The sequence below is a fragment of the Humulus lupulus genome, chromosome 3 (genome assembly GCF_963169125.1).
Source record: "Humulus lupulus chromosome 3, drHumLupu1.1, whole genome shotgun sequence".
In the NCBI taxonomy this organism is placed as follows: domain Eukaryota; kingdom Viridiplantae; phylum Streptophyta; class Magnoliopsida; order Rosales; family Cannabaceae; genus Humulus; species Humulus lupulus.
The window spans coordinates 90,804,349-90,829,306 of record NC_084795.1 but is presented as its reverse complement, the minus strand read 5'-3'; the positions used below and the strand labels follow the sequence as shown (position 1 = coordinate 90,829,306).

Genomic DNA, 24,958 nt, shown 5'->3' with positions numbered 1-24,958 from the left:
ACTGATCACAACCCTAAACCCTCAAGCTTTGATCTCCTAGCTTGAAACCTCAATCTTGCATAAAAAATTCAAAGGAAAAGAGAGGAAGAAATGATCGGGAGGGAGAAGGAAAAGAACTCTATTTTTGGCTGTCTAAAGCTTCTACAACCAGCCACCTAGTTTAAATATAACCCTTGGTCAAAAGACCAAAATGCCCCTCTGTCCATTTAATCCCTTTTTAAGCCACCAAGGGCAAAACAGTAATTTCCCGCTTATCATGCTAATTATAATTAACGTCCTCCAATTCTCGTTATTCCCAATATTCTCAAATAATAATTAAATCATATCCCATTACCCGTTCATTTCCGGTAATGTACTAAGCATCAAATTACCACTAGGTTCACCCCGAGCTCGGAAATTAATCCCGTTATGACCAAACCGCTAATTTACATTTTAAGAACGTCTCATGCCGAATAGCTCAAAAAAATCCACGTTATAATGTGGTCTTATCCATAAATCACCAACATGCATAAAAATATACATATATATGCCCTCAATAGGCCAAATTACGAAAATGCCCTTCTAATGACAAGTGAACCCACATGCATTCAATTATCATCATATAATCACATAATGGAATTATAAATCAATTATGGCCATCCTGGCCTCCTAATCCAACCATTAAACCACAATAGGGATTTTGGGACATAACAATATCAAAAGCAAACTTGACCAACCCATTGAATTTGTTAACATGCTCTATTATTGTCGTGTTTCCCTGAACCAGGTTCAGAAATTCATTTGTCTTTGCAGTCTTAACTATGTCATAATAATATCTCGCATTAAAAAACTGCCTAAATTCCTCCCAGTTCATCGGAGCTGTATTTTACGTCTGGGATACCACTTCCCACCAAGTTCGGGACACCTCCCGTAACACATATGTAGCACAAATCACCCTATCGTGACCTACCACCCTCATAAAGTCGAGGATGGAGCTAACCATACCCATCCATTGCTTAGCTCTGAATGGATCTAGGCCTCCCTAAAAAACTAGAGGGTAATATTTCTGAAATCTCTCATATAGAAATTCCCACCTGTTCTCAACCCTAGGTTGAGCCAAAACTGGTGCCACTCCTGGCATAACAGAGGAAGATGTGTTCTCTGATAGAACCCACTATTTGAACCACCTGATCTCTTCCTCTTGCCTCTGCAATCTTGCTTGCATGTTTGTAAACACTTGCTGCCGATTCTGAGGGGCAGGTGGAGGGCTCTAGCTCTGGCTATAATTTCTGGCCTCAACATAAACTCGATCGGGTCCCATTGACTGCCTTGGGGTACACAACCTCCGAGTTCATCTGCAGTCAATGACTTGACTTATTAGGCATGATGATCACATCCAGAGCCTTCCCACGAGAAAACCCAACAACACCACATTCACATACAACCATAGTACTAAAATACATGCCTATAAAATTCATGCATCAATCAATAAGCCTTGCTCTTACCAACATAAATATTATTCTCTCTACTCTAGCATGCAGGTAAAGAATTCATATATCAACTGAGCAGGCAAGCACATAATCATATCAATAGTCAAGGGCCAGACCCTACCAGAATATCTCATTCTTCCTAATAAGGTAGGCAGATAAGGCATTTATATCCTATTTAAGCAGTTAAACACAAAACCACATAAATAGTTACCAAACCCTGAGTCAAGCTTGTCTTTAGTGGCGAGTGTACATGTAACGACCCAAAATCACTAATATGGCTTAAGGGCCTTGATTAGTGTGCCGGGAGGGCATAATTGGTTTATGTGTGAATTTATTGATTTAATGCATGATTACATGATAAGCATGCTTGTATGATTATATGAATATAAATGTGATTAAATGTTATACTTGTGAGAACCACATTATTATGTAGGTAAATCTGCAGAGCATGACTCGAGGCGATCCTAGAGCTAGATAGCGGGGGAAAAGTCACAACGGGGCTTAACAGTTGACTTTGGGTAAGTCAAGGGTATTTTAGGTATCGGGTAGCTATTTAGACTATTGGGTTATGAAAATAAATATATAGAGATATATTTGAGGTTAGGAAGTCTAAGCGGGAATATTGGGGGATTTTACCGTTTTGCCCTCGGGGATGTTTCCGGCACCCCGAGCCTTAGGTTGACCTAAGTGATAAGGATAACTTACTAAAAATAGAAAGTTGTAGACAGAAGAAATAAACTGACTTAGACTCTCTTCTCAGCTCTTCTTTCCTCTCTCTCAAGGAAAGCTCAAGGAAGGGAAAAACAGGGAAGTTCTGAGACTTTTGAGCTGGGAATTGCTGGATTTTGAGGCTTAGTTCAAGACTCATCCAAGGAATTGAATCAACACTAAGGTAAGCAGGGATTTCTCTCTCTTTGGTTTAAAAATTCTAAGTGTTCAGCTGGGTATTGAGGTGTTTGTACCATTGATGTTTAGGGTGGAATTTGAGCTGGAAAGCTTTGGAACTAGCTGGGATTCTGCTTAGAAAAGGAGTTCAGCTGAAGAGGTAAGTTATAATTCATGATTTAGAGGCTTAAATTCAAATTCCACCAACCCCCGTGGCTGTTACCAATGATTAATTGGGTGTTTTATGGAATTAAAATAGAGATTTGGGAGTTACTTGGCTGTTGGAAACGTTCAAAATTGGATAAAAACCGAATTAGTATGAATCTGTCAGCCACTAGCGCCGCGGCGCTTGTTTCAAGCGTCGCGGCCCTTGGTCAGTTTCAGCAACCAATTTTTAAGTTTTTTCCAAAACGTTCCAATTTATTCCCACTTGATTTTGTAACTTCCATACACAATATGGGAGTTAAAATCACATCTCTATCAGCCATTTCTCATATGGCTTTAAGAAATTCATCTCAATATTGTGTAACAACAAATCTACACAATAATGGGTGATATTTAGGAGTTACAAATTTGTGATGAATTTGTAACACCAAATATGTTACATGTTTGGATATTTCACATATATCCAAATAATGTAACTCTCTATTATATGTTACAATGTGTGACACTCTATGTCACATTTATTTAATCTAAAACATTATATTATAAAATAATATAATATTACATTATATTATAAAATAATATAACAGGTACTGTTTGGATGGGTTTTTGGAGGGATTTGGCTTGAGGAAAACGGAGAAAAACCTGGGTTTTCATGTCAAGCCTCGGCCCTGTTCTTGGGGCGTCGCGACTCTCATGAATACAGGGAGAAGCAGAAATAACTATTGTTTTTCTTCATATCATTTTATTATATTTACTTGTATCTTTGCTTAAGAGTTGTAATCTCATCTACATCTTTCTTTTTACTACCTCAAGTTTATTTGTATCTTTTGTCAAGAGTTGTATTTTCTACTTCAATCCTCTTCTTCTTCATTCTCTAATCTTATTTGTATTTTCAGTTATAGAGTTGTAAAACTTTATTTAATCAATCTATATTTACTTGTAATATTATTGCATAGAGTTGTAATATTATAATCATTTCCATTGAGGCAAAACAATATTTTCCTAACAGTACCAAACCCATAATTCAATCCCAAGACATTATCAGAACATCCTAGGAAACAATACCCAACTTTCAAATGGATTAAAAACTCACCAAAACCATAAAATCCAATCAAAGCTTAAGAACTCAAGAAAAACAAAACTATGAAACTTAAAGCTTAAATTACCTCTAATTAATTCATTTTCCAGCTAAATCCCCAGGTTATCAAGTTTCTAATCTTTCCTAGAATCATTATGACTCTAACCTCGCTTGAATTCGAGCTCTGAAACTCGAGTTTCCTTCGAAAATGCTAACGAGCAGAAATGAGAGAATGGGAGAGAGATAACAAGAGAGTTTTCTGTGTTGTTCAGTTATGAGAGGTTAGTTAGAGCTCAAGTAACCTTAAGCAAATCCCAAGGCTCGGGGTACCAAAAACGTCCCTGAGGGTAAAATGGTCAAAATCCCCAAAATTCCTTCCTAATCTCGCTAACTCCAAATAGATCCTCAAATATTTATTCCCATTACCCAATATCCTGGTAATGTATTAAATACCAAAAATACCCCTTGACTCACCTCGAGTCGAGTATTGGTCCCGTTGTGACTTTCCCGCTAACTTACTCCCTAGGATCGCCTGGTGTCGAGTAACTGAAATATGTCCACATAATAATGTGGTCTCACACATATATCACATACATGCACATATGCTCCAAATATACTCGTAACGAGCCAAATTACGAAAATTTCCCTTTTGATGAGAAACGAGCCCACATGCATATTTAATACACTTAAACATGCATATCTAGTCATATTATAATATAACTCACGTAATCATATAATGATACACATATATATATCAAATAAACACACATTTCATAATTAAATCACATAACTTCCATAATTTGCCATCATGGCCCCCTAATCAAGGCCCTAAGCCTTATTAGGTAATTTGGGACGTTATACCGAGTATGTGGCAAGGTGTCTGGCGTGTCAGCAAGTCAAGACTGAGTATCAGAGACCAGAAAGGCTATTATAGCCTTTGGATATCCTGAAGTGGAAGTGGGAGGACATCACAATGGTTTTTGTGGTTTGGTAGCCCAAGATAGTGGGTCAGCATGATTCGGTGTAGGTTATCATAGATCAATACACCAAATCAATGCACTTTTTACTAGTGAGGACGACTTATACAGTTTAACAATATGTATATCTCTATGTGAGAGAGATAGTGCGTCTTCATGGGGCTCTGAAGTCTTAGTATCATATTGGAACCCTACATTTTCTTCAAAGTTCTGGAGAAGTTTGCAGAAAACTATGGGTACACAAATAAAGTTTAGTACCACTTATCATCCTCAGACAGATGGATAATTTGAGAGGACGATACAAATATTAGAGGACATGCTGCGAGCATGTGTGCTGGACTTCGAAGGTTCCTGGAGTATGTATTTGCCTTTAATAGAATTTTCCTACAATAACAACTATTAATCAACCATTGGAGTGGTTCCTTATGAGATGATGTATGGTAGGAAGTGTACATCGCCCATTCACTGGGATGAGGCAGGTGAAAGGAAATACTTGGGTCCTAAAGTAGGTCAGAGGACCAATGAGGCTATCAAAAAGATCAGAGCTCAGATGCTCGCTTCTCAGAGTAGACAGAAAAGTTATTCAAATCTAAAGTGCAGGGACATGGAGTTGCAAGTGGGAGACTATGTCTTCCTTAGAGTTTCACCATTGAAATGGGTGAAGAGATTTGGAAAGAATGGCAAGTTGAGCCCTAGATTTGTAGGACCTTTTGAGATCCTAAAGAGGATTGGTCAAGTGGCCTATAGATTGGTCTTACCTCCAGCATTGTCAGCAATGGACAATGTGTTTCATATTTTGATGCTTCAGAATTATGTGTCGGATGAGACTCATGGATTGAGTTATGAAGATCTGGAGCTACAAGCATATTTATCCTATGAGGAGTAGCCAATCCAGATATTAGACAGGAATGATAAGGTCCCAAGGAATAAAACCATACCTTTGGTTAAGGTATTATGGAGGAACAACAAGGTCGAGGAGGCGACCTGGGAATTGGAGTCCAATATACGGGATCAGTATCCCGAACTGTCTAGGTAAAAAATTTCGAGGACAAAATTCCTGTAAGGAGGGGATTATTGTAACATCCCTAATAAGGCTTAGTGCCTTGATTAGGGGGCCAAGAGAGTAATAATTGAATATTATATGAATTATGTGAGTTATATTGTGATATGACTATATTTGCATGTTTAGGGTGTATTAAGCTTGCATGTAGACATGTTTCTTATTAGAATTGCATTTTCATAATTTTAACATCTTGAGGACATATTTGTAAATATATATGTTTTATGATTAAGAACACATTATTATGTGGATATATTTGGGTTATTCGACACGAGGCGATCCTAGTGAGCAAAGTAGTGGTTTAGTCACAATGGGGCAAAATACCCGGCTCGGGGTGAGCCTAGGGGTATTTTGGTAATTTAGTACATTACTAGGATTTATCGAGTAATGGGAAATTATTTGATGAGTATTTGGGTGTAATGGATTTAATTGGGGAATTAGAGTGATATTTGAGGATTAGTGGGAAATAGGGGCAATGATGATTTTGCCCTTGGGGGCATTAGAGAGTAAGTGATTTGACCAAAAGGCAGCTTGCTCTTTTCCAAGCTAAGGAAGGACTTAAGCTTATTAGAAGCTCTCAGAAGTAACCAAGAGATAAATAGAAAACACTTAGCAACCTCTCTTTCTCTCTCACACATTTCTCACTTTCTCTCCCTTGGGTTGTTTGAGTTGTTGAATTTTGAGGGATTGGCTTGGTAATTGAAGGAGTTTGGAGCTGAGGATTGAGTTAGGAGTAGCTTAGGGGTCGAATTACATAGCTGGGGTAAGAATTCTCCCTTGATTTCTGTAGAGTTCTTGTGTTCTTGAGCTTTGAAGCTCAAGATTTGGGTTTTGAGTTTTAGTGAGAGTTTGGGTGAGATTTTGGTGTCGCTGTATTGCTTAAGCTGTATTATACTGATTTTGGGACTCATTTCTGGTTGGGGTTGGCATTTGGGATGAGTTTTGATGGATTGAACTCAGAGAAAACATAGGAGGAAATCCAGAATTTCTGGGTCCGCGTAGTAGCCCCCCTACCCTGGGTTTGGGCGCCCCTGCGCTATGTAGGGGATGGCTTCAGGGGCTCTCTGTTTGGCTTGGGTGCCCCTGCCCTTGGCTGGGCGCCCCTGTGCTATGCAAGGGAATTTCTGGGGGCCCTCTGACTTGTTTGGGCGCCCTTGCCCTATGCCAATTTCAGCAGCCCCAATTTTTAGAGCTTGGGAAGAACTTAGGGGCTCAGGGGATGATTCCACCACCCCGTTGGGTGGAGGTGGAGGCCCTGAAGGCACGGGATTGATCTCGAAGTTTGTTTACGGGATCAAATCATAATGAGGATATTATTTATGGTTGTGACTAGGTTACCGCTAAGGCTCGGGGCAGGATCATGCTCGAGGGTCATATTTATCTATCTAGTGCTTGGACCAGAGGTAAGAAAACTGCACCCAATACGTGATATATGTGATTAGGGCTTGGCTCGGTTGTTGAACATGGTTATGACTATGCTTGGACTATTTTATTAGACATGTTAATTGGCTATGCATACTTGTGATATTTAATGTATGCTTATCTATTTATTTGATTGAAAAGACTTGACTTATAAGTCAAGGACGACAATAGCATGCTGAGCGCTGGCCGAAAGTATTGACTTATAAGTCAAAGGTGGCAATAGCGCGTTGAGTGCAGACCGATATGGTTAGGCCTAATTTGGAGCGTGGTATACACTTAACCGACCCTATGGTCTCTTGGAAATTAAAGTGTCAGGTACACTTGGCTAGCCCTATGGCTAGTTATATAGAGAATTGGGCATTGGGCCCCAGGGTGACTTAAAGTCACTTATCCTAGGGCAACAGGCCCCGGTATGACTTTATGGTCATTTATTTAGGGGAGAGGGCCCCTGGTGTGACCTTATAGTCACTTATCTGAATAGAATTCATGTACGAGTAGAGTTATTACTGCTAGGCATGCTAATTATGATTTTGTAATATGTTGTTAACTGTTTATGAGCATGTATGAGTTTTATTGTTGAGCCTTGGCTCACGGGTGCTATGTAGTGCAGGTAAGGGGAAAGGGAAGCTGGACCATCCATGAGTTGGAGAGCTTCGGTGGTGACGTGTACATATGCGGCTGCTCGACCACCACAGCTAGGGTTTTTCAGAGGAACTAGGGTTAAACACTATTTTGCCACTTAGGTCGGCTTGTTGTAACTTTTTGAGTTGTAAATAGCCTTTTTAAATGTTTATTTTTGGGATCCCATGTACGAACTTAACGTTTTAATGCAATGACTATTCCTTTCATCCAAATTTTTTAACCCTAAGCCGTTAATCATGTTTAGTTACACGTTTATGGCCAAATGACTCGTTTAGAGAGTCTAGCACTGTTTAAAATACACAGTGTAACGGTCTTGGCTATCCAGGGTGTTACACCAACTATGAAGTCCATAATAATGTCCTTCCATTTATGCTCAGGAATACCCAAAGGCTAATAGCCCTGCTAGTCTCTGGTCCTCAACTTTCACCTGCCGACACGTCATGCACTTGGCCATATATTCAATTACATATTTCTTCATCCCAGGACACCAATATAGCGATTTCAAATCCTGATACTTCTTCGTGGTGCCTTGATGGAGCCAATACACTGTGGTATGAGATTCATCCAAAATATCTCGTTTGATAGCAGAGTCCTCTGGGACACAAATCCGTTCCAAGTATCTCAATAAACTAATTTCTAAAATTGTATAGTCCTTAGCCACTCTAGCTAGGACGTCCTCTCTGTACCTCATAACCTGAGGATCATTCAGCTGACCTTCCTTTACTCCCTCCAAACGATTAGGCTACAAAATAACGTTTGCTAATTGGACCGCCACCAACTCAAATCCCACTAAAATCATATCCTCTACTAATTCTCTGGATATCTGTTTTGAATTGAATAACTGTCCCAGACCTCTCCGGCTTAAAGCATCTGCCACTACATTGGATTTCTTCGGATGATAGGGAATTCATGGTCATAATTCTTCACAATTATAACTAAAATATTTTTCTCATATTCAGATCCTTCTAAGTAAGGATATATTTCAAAATCTAATGACCAGTGTAAGGCTCTCACTTCTCCTTCAACATAAATGCCATTACTGCTAGTCCTAAGCCATATGTGGGGTACAACTATTCCTATTCTTTCAACTATTGTGACGCATAGGCAGTCACCTCTCCAGCCTGCATAAGGACACAACCTAACCATTGTCTCAATACATCTCAATATACCACAACCTAATCTTAATCTGATGGAGGACTTAACACCGGAGTAGTAATCAAACGTTGCTTCAACTCTTGGAAGTTGTTCTCATATCTGTCTGGCCATACAAACTTCAAATTCTTGCGTGTCAAATCTGTCAATCGTGTAGAAATTCTTAAGAACCATTCTACTAGAGCTATTATGTGCGATGTCTTGGATACCAGTTCTATCCTTGTGTTAGTCCCGTAGTAGACTCAATCTCCCGACGTGATAGCAATCCCAGCAAATCATTAAGAAACCCATATGAACCCTCGCTGGCCAATCTAGTCCCCTCTAATCTCACTGATACAACCTTGGTGGTATCCACCACAATAGCTAGGAATCACGTGAATGCAGATGGGTCCTTTCTTTCAACCCAAAAGTCACCACATTTTCTTACAGCCTATGGTTTCCCCATACTTTGCTGGCCAGTCCATGCCCAGTATCATATCAAGATCTTCTATAACCAGCTCAATCAAATCTACTGATAACCCTCAACTAGTAATGATCTGACCCATCTCCTGGAGAGTACAAATTCCCAATAGGAAATAGGGTCCGAATCCCATAACGTGATAATCACATAATTTGCACAAGTTATCTATGCCTTTACCAGATACAAGGAAATACATTATACCGAAACCAACCAGCATAGTACAAGAAGGACCAGAACTAGAAAGTTGACCTGTCACTACTGAGTGGCTAGCCTCACCCTCTGACTGGGTCAAAGCGAACACTTGAGCTGGAATCAAGCTATCCACCCTTTTTGGTTCTTCCCTCCTTAGTCTTGGGCAATTCATCCTGTGGTACCCAACCACTCCACATAAGAAGCATGCCCTCACTCTACATTCTCCCAGATGGCGCCTCCTACACCAAGCGTACTCTGGGTAAATCTTCCAGTTCTCGCCCCCGTCCTAACGGCTACCCTGAGCACCCTAGAGCCTCTCCTCTGGTTCAAGGGAGCTAAATGTGTCTATAACCTTTCTTTTATGATTTCTGGGGCCTCTGCCCCTGCCCAACCTAGTAGACGGCGGTACCATTGTCTGAGCCTCGCGCCTCACGACACTCTCCCTCCATACCTCATTTCATGTGCCCTTAACAGCAATGGCCCTCCCTACCACCTGAGCATAAGTAGAGAGCTCATGCACTTGAGCAATCCTGATGCCCTGAGCTATCCCAAAATTCAATCCTCAAATAAATCGCTCCTTCCGAGCCACATCCATTAGCACCAAATCAAATCGAACTTGGCCAACCCATCACATTTATTAACATATTCTGTCATTGTCATGTTGCCTTGAACCGGATTCATGAACTCATTTGTCTTCGCAGTTCGAACTACGTCGCTGTAATATCTTTCATTGAACAATTGTCTGAATTCTTCCCAGCCCATCGTAACAACATTTCAGGTTTGGGATACCACTCCCCACTAAGTCTAGGTATCGTCCCGTAACTTATATGTGGCACATATCACTCTATCATTGCCTACCACCCCTATATAATCGAGGATGAAGCTAATCATGTCCATCCACTGCTCATCCCTAAATGGATCTAGACCTCCCTCAAAAGCTGGAGGGTGATGTTTCTGGAATCTCTCATACAGTAATTCCCATTTTTTCTCAACCCTAGGTTGAGCCAATATCGGTGTCACTCCGAGCAATACTAATAAAGCAACATTCCCTGGTAGAACTTGTTGTCTCAACCACCTGATCTCTTCCTCTTGCCTCTGCAATCTTGCTTGCATATCTGCAAACACCTACTACCAATTCCAAGGGGCAGGCGGAGGGCTCTGGCCCTGATTATCATTTCCGACCTCGATATAAACGCCATCTGGTCCCACTGACTGCCTTGGCTACATAACTTCTGAGTTTGTCTACAGTCAATGACTTGACCTATTAGGCATGATAATCATATCCAAAAGCCATCCCACAAGAAAAACCAAACAACACATCATCCACATATATCAATAATGTTAGAATACATGCGCATACTACTCATGCATCAATTTATAAGCCCTGCTCTTAACAATATATATATATATATCATGCTCTCTATTCTAGCATGCAGATAAGGCATATACATGTCAATTAAGCAATTAAACACACAACTGCATAAATGATTACCAAACCCTAAGTCGAGCTTATCTTTAGCGGCGAGTGTACATGCCCAGCCAGTTTTCAGGAACCCTTAAACCTAGATCGCTTTGATACCAAGTTATAACGCCTTACTAATCTAGGACATTTACATTGTGTATTTTAAATAGTGCTTAACTCGCTAAACGAGTAATTTGGACTTAAATCGTGTAATTAAAACTAACCCAAAGATTAGGTATTAAAAATTTTGGTCAACAACAACCATTTCATTAAAAGGTTTAGGTTCGTACACAGGATCCCAAAAGAGTTTATAAATTGACACAAAAACAACATAAACACAAAAGCCAGCCTAGGTGACAAAATTCAGGGTTCAACCCCAGTTCCAACAAGTAATCTCGATCGTGGTAGTCGAGCAGGCTGCATATGTACACTCTGCTCTTGGAGCTCTCCAACTCAGAGCTGGTCTAGCTATTCTTTGCCCTTACCTGCACCATAGAGCACCCATGAGCCGAGGCCCAGCAAGAAAACCTCACAAGGCATAACAATATCCAAATATTCAAAAGCAATAAACACATGCTTCCCAATTATTCCATACATTTACCCCAACCATATAAATTTGTAAACATGTTCCACAGTTTACAAAGCTATTCATTTTAATCATATAATCAATTACACGACCTAGGAAAACAGTCTTGCTGAACGACCCAACCGAGATAGATGCGTACACAGGCATTTAGCTCGTGGTTCATGCCGAGCAAGTGGGGACAAAACCCTTAATTGTACTTGTCTTCAATTACACGGCCTAGGAAATAGTCTTGCTGAGTGGCCCAACCGAGTGAGATGCGTACTCAGGCACTCAGCTCGCAATTCTTGCTGGGCAAGTAGGGACCGCACCCTCCAAACTAAACTCGCATTCATGGCCTGCATTCCACACGCTTTGGTGATCAGCCCCATGCTCAATGCAATGGCTGTCCGACCCCACGTTCAACACATTGGTCAAATATTAGTTATATCATATATTCATTGATAGTTCAAGGCTAATAAACATACCAATTTCAATCTAAATAAGCGGCCATAGAGCCATATCGGGGCCCCTTTGCCCTATTCCCTTTTTAACTAGCCTTAGAGCTACCCAAGTGTACCTCGTGCTTTATATTTTAGGAGGTCGTGGGGACGTACAAGCGTATATCATGCTTCCAGGTTTGCCTAGCCACATCGACCTGCGTTCAGCACGTTATTTGGTGCCCTCGACTTATAAGCCGAGCTTTTTAATAAGATATAATAGGGGAGCATACCTCCCTCAATACAGATATGCACAATGCAATCAAACAACTTTAGTAAAATACTTTAAACATGATTATAGCCATGCTCGATAACTGGGGCTCAAGCCCTAACCACAGTCTAAGTGTAGTTTTCTTACCTTTGGTCCTGTATTGACAAATAAACATAACCCCGAGCACGATCTTTCCTTGAGCCTAGTGGTAATCCTAGTCACAACCATAAATAATATCCTTGTTATGATTCAATTCTAAAATGAATTCTGGGACCAATCCCGCACTCTCGGGACCTCCAATTCTACCAAACGAGGTGTTGGAACCGTGCCCTGAGCCACCGGGCCAAGCCCTAAAAAGATACAAAAAAATTGGGCCTAAAAATAGCCTAGCATGTGGCTCAGCCCAACAGGAGCCGCGATGCCCAGGAACTCTCCCAAATTCCTAAACCACCCCAGCGCCGTGACTCAGAAGAACAGTGCTGCGGCATTCCTTTGCGGACCAAGAAAAATTGGTTTTTTTTCTACATTTTTCTCAGAGCTCAATCAGCTAAAACTCAACCCAAACATGTTCCAAGGCCAAAACCAAGCCTCAAAACCAAAATAACACATCTTAAGCAGCATATAAACACCAAAATTTTACCCAAAAACACATCAAAACCTAGAATCATCATTTGAGTTCCAAGAACTCAACTTTTCCCCAAATTTGAAAATCAAATGCTTTAAACCATAATTAAAACCATCACAAGCTTTCAAATCAGTGTATTATCCAATTCATAAACTCAAACCAACCTCTAAGCAATACCAAAATCACTAAAAACGAAAATAGAATTCAAAACCCATCCCCACTCAAGAACACCAAGAACATCACAAAAGCTTAAGCAAATCCTTACCTCAGCTGCACAATTTTGGATTCCTAGCTTCCCTTTCTAATCCTAGCAGAGAGCACCAATTACTCAAGATTTCTTCGAAAAATCCCTAGCTTAGCTTGATTGTCTCCACCCTCCAAACTCTCTTCAAAGGAGAACCAAGAGAAATAAAAGGAGAGAGAAAAATGTGTATCACTTACTATGACCTTTATGCTCTCCTAACACACTAATCAAGGTACTAAATGTTATTAGTAAATTTGGAACGTTACATCCAATAAACACAAACACGAGTTCGTGAATACTCAGGATTTAAATTGATCTACAAATGATCATCTATTATCATAAGAATTAAATCTTTATGTCAAACAACAAGTTTATAAAGATAATTAATTCCCATCGGTCATGTCATATATAATCTCTATTATATTCAACACATTTACTAAGATGTCTTTCCACATCAGTAATCTGAGTTTAGATCACTTGCATTCCGTATGCTTAGTAAACCGCACTAGTAACCATTCATTAAATATTTCATACTTTAATATATTACTGACTATTTTATTCATTATATATGATATTAATTCTCTTGTACCAATACAAGATCATATGCTCATGAATGAATAAGAAATTTTCTTGATATTATTATATAATTAATTAAAACAGTATTTATAACATTCAAATATAATAAAATTATACTTTTATTTAAATCAATAAAATGTCTTTAATGTTTTTAGGGTATTAATCCTAACAAATAAGCCTCAGATGAGAAATCCATATTTGTTCGGCCATAGAATCTAGTAATATACAAATAATAACGAAGCAAAATACGAAATGATTCTATTGCTTTTAAAGCAATGTGATCCTTGCCATCACATTCACGCATTGATGTATTATACACATAGATGGACCTATCTTTAAAAGATAATCGAGCAAGGAGCCAATGCTTTTCCTTGATAAGCAAGATAGGAAAAAAGACATGATCAATCATAGACCAAGAAATGTTGCAAGGCAAGGCATAACCCATGGTAAATTCTGCAACATATTGATTGGAATTCAATGCCCAAAAATTACAATTCTAATTTATATATGTCTCATAAATAGAACTGATTCTAGTCTAAAAATTGGAACAAGTTGTAATAAACTTGATAGTACAACTATCATATTCTTCCTCAAATAATAAAAAAAAACACATTAACGTGTTGCATAAACAAATTAAGACAAACCAATATTACAACAATTAGAACAAAAAAGTAAACCTTAAGAACAAAACCAGACGCAACAAGATGCAATCTCAAGCAACCCACATCATCCAAATGCAACCCTAAAATATTAGGATAAAAAGACATAAGCAACCTTAAAACCATAATCAATTAAATTAGTTAAATGCAACCCAAATCAATCAAATGTAACAACAATAAGCATTAACACTTACTGATTTTAGAGATTTTTGCAACTATATTGAAGAGCATGAAACTAGTTTATGCAATCTATGCAACCTCTTTAGCATTTTATGTAACCTTTGTTACAACATTTTCAACTTTTGTAATTTGATGTGCAACCTCTTTAGAATTCTCTGCAGTATATTAAACTTAAGCTGCAACCTCTAAAAAATATTTACAACCTTTGATGCAAAATCTGCAACCATTGAAACATGAGGCTCAACAGTTAGAATATGAGGTTCAACCTCTAAGAGAACATTTGCAACATCTGTTGCAAAAACTACAACCTCTGGAAGATGAGGAGCAACCACTATTGTTAATTCTATAACCTTTGGGATCCGAGGTGCAACCTCATTAACAATCTTTGCAACCTTTAGAAATTGAGCTACAACCTCAGTTAGAACATTTGGAACCTTAAGAAACATTCATTACTCAATAATCAATGCAATTCACCGTCAGATAATTATTGGAACTAGTGTGTGTATATATATAATTGGGAGAATTGCAGCGAAAATCCCTATGTAATCATGTTGTAGCACTTAAGTCCGTAAGTAATTTTTTTGGTGGCAAAAGTCCCCGCCGTTAGTATTTTGGTATGCAATTGGTCTCTGGCCGTTAATTATATTAACGGTGCCACATGTCAATTCCGGATTGGATAAAAAGAAATACTACATAGGGACTTAAGTGCTACAAATATGATTACTTAAGGATTTTTACCGCACATATCCATATTCCATATTATTATTTTTAACTACATTTGTGTTTTATAAATAATTTTACTTCTAATTATATAAAATATTTTTTTTATCCTTTTATAGTATAATTTCTATAAATCAATTGAATGTTTTAAATAAATTAATTAAAATATATTATTATAATAATATATTTTAATTAAGTTATCTAAAATATTCAATATATCTAGTATAATTTTCTTTCATAAAAGTATAAATACGTAATTAATTTTATAGTATATTTTTTTTTACCATTTTAAAGTATACATAAATGTATATACATAATCAATTAATTAAAATATATCATTATTATTTTATAAATTAATGTACATGTATTATTGATTAATATTAATTTATTTAAAATATTCAATAAAATAAAGAAATTATTAAAAAATATTTATGTAATTACTAGTAAAATTATTTATAAAACACAAATGTAATTAAAAATAATGATATGAAATATGAATATGAATATGAATATGTGCGACAATAATCATTAAGTAATCATATTTGTAGCACTTTAGTCTTTATGTATTATTTTTTTATCCAATCTAAAATGGACACGTGACACCGTTAATAATTAACGACCAGAAACTAATTGTGCACCAAAACACTATCAGTAGGGACTTTTGCCACTAAAAAAATTACTCAGGAACTTAAGTGCTATAAACATGATTACATAAGAATTTTTGCCGCAATTCTCTCTATATAATATGATTACTCGGATTTCACAAAAGAGGCAATGACTTCAAAAATGGGTTGTCACAAATCACAAATAAAATCAACTCATAACACAGTTCGTCTAAAACAATGCTAGTATGATAAGCAAGTAGATTCACAATTCACTTTTGCGTCTTGTTTAATTGACCCTTTATAGACCATATTTCACTTCTAAAACTAGAAACACAAATTGTCATGAGATTTTACAACCCTCCAAAATAGAAGAACAAAACATAATAGGTGTTTTGTTAATTAAAAATAAATGGAGATTTACCATATAAACAGATTATTTGCCATTATAGAATTAAGCTTGATTATATAAAAATAAAGTATAAATAACACACGATACTCGATTGCTACAAGGCAACAAATAGGAAAATTATAACTAGTATAGAAATAATGAAACTCAGAAAATAGAAGAAACGATAGTAGGACTCCAATTCAATACCAATGATTTCAGGCTTCAATAAGCTTATGTAGGAGACAAAGGGCAGTGGCTTCAAGCTTCAGTGGCTGCCTCTACAATTAGCTTTTGTGATTCGACTGAGTGTGTGAGTATGATAGAGGGGAGGGTTTAGGAAAGGGTGGGTGGGGGTTCGAAGTAGGAATGGAGAATGGGTGTGGTCACCATATATAAAAGAGGGCCTAGAATGGAGAGGGTCTGTTACAATGGAAAGGGGTCTGGTACAGTGGAAATGAGAAGAAGGGGAGAAGATAACGTAAAAGTGAACTAAAAATAATAAGTTTAACATTTAAATAAAAAGAAACAAAATATAAAAATGAAAAGCAAGGAAAGAAACCGTAAAAATATAATTATTTTTATAAAAAAGCCGAATATATAGCAAATTCCCTAAATAATTATGTTAAATTAGCTTATTTATCTTTTACCTTAACGTATCTAATAATATTAATTTTTGAATTTTTAAAAACCAAATTTTGTAATATGCTCTCCTCACATTTAAATTTTTCTATTTTGTTTTTCTAAAAATCTCAAATAATTTTTTTTTCTAAAAATAATAAAACAAAACTCAAATCAAAACTTTCTTTTAGAACATTATGTATTACAATCAGATACGTTACAATTCAGTACATAATAGTATAGAGTTATGTTTTATCTTGAGAAAAGTCTTCCAATATAATCATTAGAAGAAACTATTTTCATGAGTTTGTGAAAAACTTATCTATGAAAGCCATGAAGGTGTCACCATTAGATCTAGATGTATTGATGAAACTAACATGATAACTAAAGCCTAATGACCAATTACAAGTATAAATATAGGCAAAATACATCTCTAAATCACCAATGAAAGAACATTCAACATTTGTTGGGTCCTTACTGCCATATTTATAACACTGATTTTATAGGAGAAGTAATTCTATCCAACATGTTTGGAGGCAAAAAACTTGTATATAACCCCAACTAAAAATGAGATACCAAAATAAAAATACAGCTGAAGTCAAAGAGTGATCGAAAGACATATCTCAATCTAGAGTTTCAAGACAGAAAGAAAGGAAAAGGAGATATGGAAGTTGAGTTGAATAAAAAAAAATACTATAAACTAGACAAGAGAAAAGAAAGAAAAAATAAACTTAAAAGAATTGTTAAAGGATTGAGTCATATCATTTTTTAAAAAAAAGAAAAATTGTGATAATTGACGACTAAAAGCATTCAAGAAAAATAAAATCTACTTATAATAATATAAGTAAAATGAATTACAAAATATGTCTAAAAAAGGAGTTACAAAATAGGAATTAGTAAGGATCAATAATTTTCTCTACAGAAATGAACAATTAAAATAAATAAAAATTAAGAAATAATTATTGTTGTAAAAATTTAACTTTGTTAAGAATAGGTATCTATAATTAATTCTATCCCTCTAACACTATTTTAAAATTTGAAATAGAAATACAAATACAAATATTATATATAATAATCAAGAAAAAAAAACTAACTGAAAAAACTTTTGTGAAAAAAAAAAAGAAATAACTTGAAGTTAACTAAAGAAACACCAATTCAAAGAAAATTTACCATCTTATGAAATTTAACTTAAACATAATAAATGTTCACGAAACAAAACAAATAACACACAACGAAAATATAACATAATATAACAAAAGCAAACATGACAACATATAGTTTTTTTAAGGGTCAATATCATTTTGTGTCCCTATTGTTAGATGTTGGTTCACATAACTTCTAGGCTTCCTATTCTTTAAAGTTAGTTATTTTCTGTTACTACTGTTTAGTAAAACAGTTAAGATAGCTAGCTATATATAAGACCTCTCGGTCTCAGGCCAATTATCATTATTGTATTTTTCTTTAGTTTTCACGTGAGCTGTAACTCTGTACTTAGAGAGAGCACTGTGAGTTTCTGTAACTAAGATTGATACAAGATCAATAAAGTGACTATTCAAGAACCACTTCTGTTGTTGGTGTTTATCTTCTGGTTTGTTCTGTTTTTCTTTTTACTTGAAAAACTATTGAGATTTGTTTTCTAGTTCTTGCAACTGTGTTCTGTTTATACTTTGCACTACAAACTGGTGCGGTGAGCGTGGATCGGCATCCATGGCGTCTGCAAAGTATGACGTGGAGAAGTTCACAGGATTGAACGATTTCGGTCTTTGGCGATTGAAGATGAGGGCTCTCCTTGTTCATCAAGGACTCGATGATGCACTTAATGAAGAATCCAGTCTTGACAAGAAGATGGATGAAAAGGAGAAGAAGACTCTGCTCGATAAGGCTCACAGTGCCATTATCTTGAGTCTTGGAGATAAAGTGCTCAGACAAGTCACGAAGGAGAAGACTGCTGCTGGAGTTTGGTTGAAGCTTGAAGGACTGTACATGACCAAATCTCTGGTAAATCGCCTATACCTTAAACAAGCTTTATATTCTTTCAAAATGCAAGAGCATAAATCTGTACAAGAACAATTGGATGTTTTTAACAAATTGATTCTTGATCTTGAAAATATTGATGTTACCATTGATGATGAGGATCAAGCTTTACTACTGTTGTGTGCCCTGCCAAAGTCTTTCTCTCATTTCAAAGATACACTTCTTTATGGAAGAGAGTCTCTATCTCTAGATGAAGTGCAATCTGCCCTGAATTCAAAAGAACTGAATGAAAGAAATGAACCAAAGTCAACTGATCATGGTGAGGGTCTTATAGCTCGTGGAAAGCATACCAAGAAGGAAGATAAGTCAGAAAGAAAACGTTCGAAGTCACAAACAAAGAGTGGTAGCAATGCAACCAATATCAGATGCTATCACTGTAGGAAGGAAGGCCATACTCGGAGGTTTTGCCCTGATAGACTGAAGGGAAACAATCAAGATCGATTCAAAGATTCTGGGAATGCTGCAGTAGTTGAAGATGGATACGAGTCAGCTGAAGCTTTGATGGTGTCTTATGCAATTTCAGAGACAGAGTGGATCTTAGACTCCGGGTGTTCATTCCATATGACCCCAAACAAGTCTTGTTTTGAGAAACTTGAAGATCAAGATGGTGGTTCTGTGCTACTTGGGAACAACAAACCATGCAAGATCACTGGTATAGGATCTGTGAGGTTCAGAGTGCATGATGGAACTGAGAGAGTCATCAAGAATGTCAGATTTGTACCCGATCTAAGGAGAAATCTGATTTCTCTCAGTGAATTTGACAAGCAAGGGTATGTGTTCAAAGGTGAGAATGGGATCTTGAAAGTGCTAAAAGGCTATATGTTGGTCATGAAAGGAATTCAGAAAAATGGTCTGTATTCATTAGTTGGGGATGTGATAATTGGTTCAGCCGCTACAGCTGCTGTTAAAGGGCTATCTAAAACTGAACTATGGCATAGGAGATTGGGACATGTGAGTGAACGGGGCCTAATCGAGTTGGAGAAACAGAATCTACTTTGTGGTGACAAGGTGGAGAAGCTTGATTTCTGTGAACATTGTGTTTATGGCAAGGCTTGCAAAGTGAGATTCATAACAGGACAGCAAAGGACAAAAAGCACTTTGGATTATATTCATGCTGATCTGTGGGGTCCCTCAAGAACTCCCTCTCATTCTGGTGCCAGGTATTTTCTATCCCTAGTTGATGATTATTCAAGGAAGCTTTGGATTTTTGTACTGAAAACAAAAGATGAGGTATATGAATGTTTCAAGAATTGGAGAGTCTTAATTGAGAACCAAACTGGTAAGAAATTGAAGAGGTTTAGGACTGATAATGGGCTTGAGTTTTGTTCAGATTTCTTTGATGAATATTGTAAGAAGGCTGGCATTGCAAGGCACAAGACAGTACCTAGGACACCTCAACAAAATGGCTTGGCCGAAAGGTTCAACAGGAAAATTCTTGAAAGGGTGAGGTGTATACTTCTTAGTGCAGGACTTCCAAAGATTTTTTGGGCAGAAGCAGTCATGACTGCTTGCTACTTGATAAATAGGTGTCCATCCACAGCTCTAAACATGAAGACACCCGAGGAGATCTGGTCAGGCCATGCTCCAAGTTATGACAAACTGAAGGTGTTCGGGTGTGTAGCTTATGCACACATTAGGCAAGACAAGCTGGAACCAAGGGCAATTAAGTGCTTGTTTTTGGGGTACCCTGAAGGTGTTAAGGGATTCAGATTGTGGTGCTTAGAACCTGGCTACAAAAGGTGTATTGTGAGTCGAGATGTTGTCTTTAATGAGTCACAAATGGCTTATAAGACTAAGACAAACATGGGAAATGGTGTGCCGCATGCTAGTTCAGACAAAAGTAATGTTGAGGTGGAGCTGAGTGTAAAGAATGGAAAAGATGAAGCTGAAACTTGGATCAGAGAAAGGCAAACTGAAACTCAGATTCAAACTGAAGCTGATGAAGTAGAAGATGAAGACTACTTGCTGGCTAGAGACAGATCCAGAAGGGAAATTAAAGCTCCTGAAAGGTATGGATATGCAGACTTAATGGCATTTTCTCTTATTGCAGCTAGTGAAGTTCTAAAAGATGAACCAAACTGTTACAAAGCTGCAATTGATTGTAAAGAAAAAGGAGAATGGCTTAATGCCATGAATGAAGAAATGAAGTCCTTACACGATAATCATACCTGGGATTTGGTAAAAAGACCTGCAAGGTCAAGATTAGTCAGCTGTAAATGGATTTTCAAGAGAAAAGAAGGTATCCCTGGTATTGAGAAAGGAAGGTTCAAAGCTAGGCTAGTTGCCCGAGGCTTTACTCAGAGAGAAGGGATCGATTTTAATGATGTATTTTCTCCTGTTGTGAAGCATAGGTCTATTCGAATCTTGCTGTCAATGGTAGCCAGGTACAATCTTGAATTGGAGCAGATGGACGTAAAGACTGCCTTCTTATATGGAGAGCTTGAGGAAACCATTTTTATGAGGCAACCTGAAGGGTTTACTATGAAAGGCAAAGAAGACTATGTGTGCAAGTTAAACAAGTCTTTGTATGGTTTAAAACAGTCCCCAAGGCAATGGAATCGAAGATTTGATGAGTTTATGACTCGGATCAAATTTAAAAGGAGTAGATTTGATAACTGTGTATATTACAAGTTCATTACTGATCACTCTTTTGTATTCTTACTACTTTATGTTGATGACATCTTAATTGCAAGCAACAACAAGAGTGAAACAGTTATAGTCAAAGCTGAGTTGAGCAGGGAATTCGAAATGAAGGACATGGGTGGAGCAAAGAGAATTTTGGGGATAGAGATCAAAAGAGATAGAAGTAAAGGGCTGCTGATTTTATCTCAAGAGATGTATCTAAGGAAAGTTCTTGACAGGTTTGGCATGTTAGAAGCAAAGCCTGTTTCAACACCTATTTCACAACAATTCAAGCTCAGTATGGATCAAGCACCTGATAGTGAAGATGACAAGGAATTCATGGCTAAAATTCCTTATGCAAATGCAGTGGGGTCACTTATGTATGCCATGGTCTGCACTCGACCTGACATAGCATACTCAGTGAGCCTTGTTAGTCGATTTATGTCTAATCCTGGGAAGGTACACTGGCAGGCTCTTAAATGGATCCTTAGATATATCAAAGGGTCACTTGGAAAGGGTCTAATCTATGGAGGAGCTTCAGGATTCGATGAAAAGTCTGCTGCAATACAAGGATTTGTTGACTCTGATTTTGCAGGGTGTTTGGATACCAGAAAATCACTCACAGGCTATGTTTTTACTGCATTTGGGACTGCTATAAGTTGGAAGGCTAGTCTTCAGAAGGTGGTAGCATTGTCCACAACGGAGGCAGAATATATTGCTTTGACAGAAGAAGTTAAGGAAGCTCTTTGGCTGAGAGGAATTGCTCGAGAACTGAAGCTTCAAGACCAGGTAATCACTGTTTTCTGTGACAACCAGAGTGCAATTCACTTGTCCAAGAAGAGAGAACAAAGCATGTAGATGTCAAACTACACTTTGTGAGGGAGATCATTGCTGATGGAGTTGTACTTGTGAAGAAAGTTTCCACAGAGCATAACCCCTCAGACATGATTACAAAAGTTCTTCCAAGCAACAAGTTCTACTACTGCTTGGACCTTATTCAATTGAAGTGATTCAGCTAGTCTGAATCTCATAAATAGTAGTCACATTTGATCTCTTTACTGTTATGTAACCAAGGTGGAGATTTGTTAGATGTTGGTTCACATAACTTCTAGGCTTCCTATTCTTTAAAGTTAGTTATTTTCTGTTACTACTGTTTAGTTAAACAGTTAAGATAGCTAGCTATATATAAGACCTCTCGGTCTCAGGCCAATTATCATTATTGTATTTTTCTTTAGTTTTCACGTGAGCTGTAACTCTGTACTTAGAGAGAGCACTGTGAGTTTCTGTAACTAAGATTGATACAAGATCAATAAAGTGACTATTCAAGAACCACTTCTGTTGTTGGTGTTTATCTTCTGGTTTGTTCTGTTTTTCTTTTTACTTGAAAAACTATTGAGATTTTTTTTCTAGTTCTTGCAACTGTGTTCTGTTTATACTTTGCACTACACCTATATTTTTATTTAATTCCACAATAGACTCTTTGTTTTAAAAAGGATATTTTTAGACCACATGTTTTGTTAAATTATTAAAAATAGTCTCTTGAATCCAAATTAGGTCAAAATATTTTTGCCATCAGACTTTATTTACGAGATCATTGACTTGGAAAATGTATAGATCTGTAACATGCATCAATCTTTATGAGGTTATATTTGAAGATATTTGGATTGAATTTGGATTCAAAGTACTAATTTTAACTATTTTACAAAATACAAAGTCCAAATAAATATTTTTTAAAATAGAGAGTCCATCATAGAATTAACATAACACATAATCTAAAATGGTATAGACCTTTCTTTTAAATCATTTTAAGATTAATACAATTAAGATTTATCAAAGTCATTAAGATATGCTAATATTATTTATTATTATTATTTTTTGCATTAGCTAAAATTTCATTATTGAAACAATGGAAACCAAAGAAATTAACCGACAATATTTTAAACTATTTATAAGAAAACAATATAAAGTCAATATCTCAAAGGTAAATTATAAGAGACCATGCAATAACATGGTTGAATGACAATATTAGGAATTACTAAGGACCCAAAAGCAAGAAAAGAGGAACAAAGGTGATGTACACCTTTTTAAGAAGAGGATTAAGTCAAGGTAATTGTAATCATAAAATTTGTATACATAGATTAGGGGTGTTCATTGGTTCACATTTAATATTTTTAGGCATATCCGATCCAATCCAATTATCCATTGGATGTTGAATTCTTACAACCGATCCAATCTAATTAACTTGTCTCAACCGATCTGATCTGATCCGATCCAATTATCCATTGGATTGGATGTGTCCCCTTGGTTATGTATTTGATGGGATTGGACCCATCTAATATTTTTGAACATTTATTTAGCTTAATTTGTTAAAATAATTCATAATATTATAAATAGAAAGACTAATTTATTAAAAATGATACAACACCATAAAAATACAACATAAATTATAAGCATAATCCTAAATAAATAAATATATTTTTAAAATATATATATAATTGGATCAGTTCGGTTTTATTGGATTTTTACATATATCATCCAACAACCGATCTGATCCAATTTGGATCCTAAAAATCTGATCTGATCCAATCATAATTGGATATCCAATTTTTGGTGGTCAGATGTAATTGGATCGATCAGTTCTAATTGGATTGGATAATTTTTTGCACACCCCTAACATGGATGAATATAATACAAAATATAATAGAATTAAACTTGTGAAATTTTCAATTGCAAAAAGTAAAAGAAAAGTCAATATATAAACACTGCAGTTTAAATAAACATACCCGTCGATTAAACTATTTCTTAACTTGAAGAATTAATGAAAAATGAACTTTGAAAACTCATTAAAATGTCGACCTTACATCTGCTTCGTTGCCGGAAAGAGTGGTTGTATCAATGTGGATAAACCTAAAAAAATGTAAGGTTCTATGAACATGGTTTTTTACATTAGTAACTGTTCGGTTTTATGCCCTTATAAAATCATGACGAACATGTAACGCAATTTTATATTGTCAATAAAAGAAATAGAAATGATTTCGTTTGACAACTATGTTGCTTGCTTATTTTATTACATGGTTATTGGAATAATACAAATATTAATAAAATCTCAAACATATAAATAGTTACAATTATAGTGACTAGGTCACAGTGGATTATAATTGTAATTATATGTTCTAAAGAACGAGTCCTAAGATTAAGTCAGTGCATTGAATTTTCACTGATATGGTAATCTACGATATGATCCACTTACACATTCAGGGCATGATGTCTTATCCAAGACATTGGCCAAGTAGATAAGATCATATATATATGGGTACATTGGACTAGGACCGATATTGATTATTGATAGATAAATAAGTATCGTTGTTATCGAATCTAATCAATGTCACAATGTTGACCATAGGTCAAGTTGATCTTAATTCTTAGTGATAATATTTTGTTGATTATATT

General features: G+C 36.5%; 1 long non-coding RNA gene across 2 annotated transcripts; it reads right to left on the bottom strand.

The window, feature by feature from the left end:
• Window positions 1-14,092: 14,092 nt before the first annotated feature.
• On the bottom strand, window positions 14,093-16,739 carry LOC133821250 (uncharacterized). Of its 2 annotated transcripts, XR_009887410.1 has the most exons (3): window positions 16,442-16,739; window positions 14,536-14,738; window positions 14,093-14,424 (listed from the first exon to the last, which is right to left on the bottom strand). It is a non-coding gene; the product is annotated as an uncharacterized LOC133821250 (long non-coding RNA). The 2 variants fall into 2 exon arrangements; XR_009887411.1 differs by lacking the exon at window positions 16,442-16,739 and having other exon boundaries at window positions 14,536-15,325.
• Window positions 16,740-24,958: the final 8,219 nt, after the last annotated feature.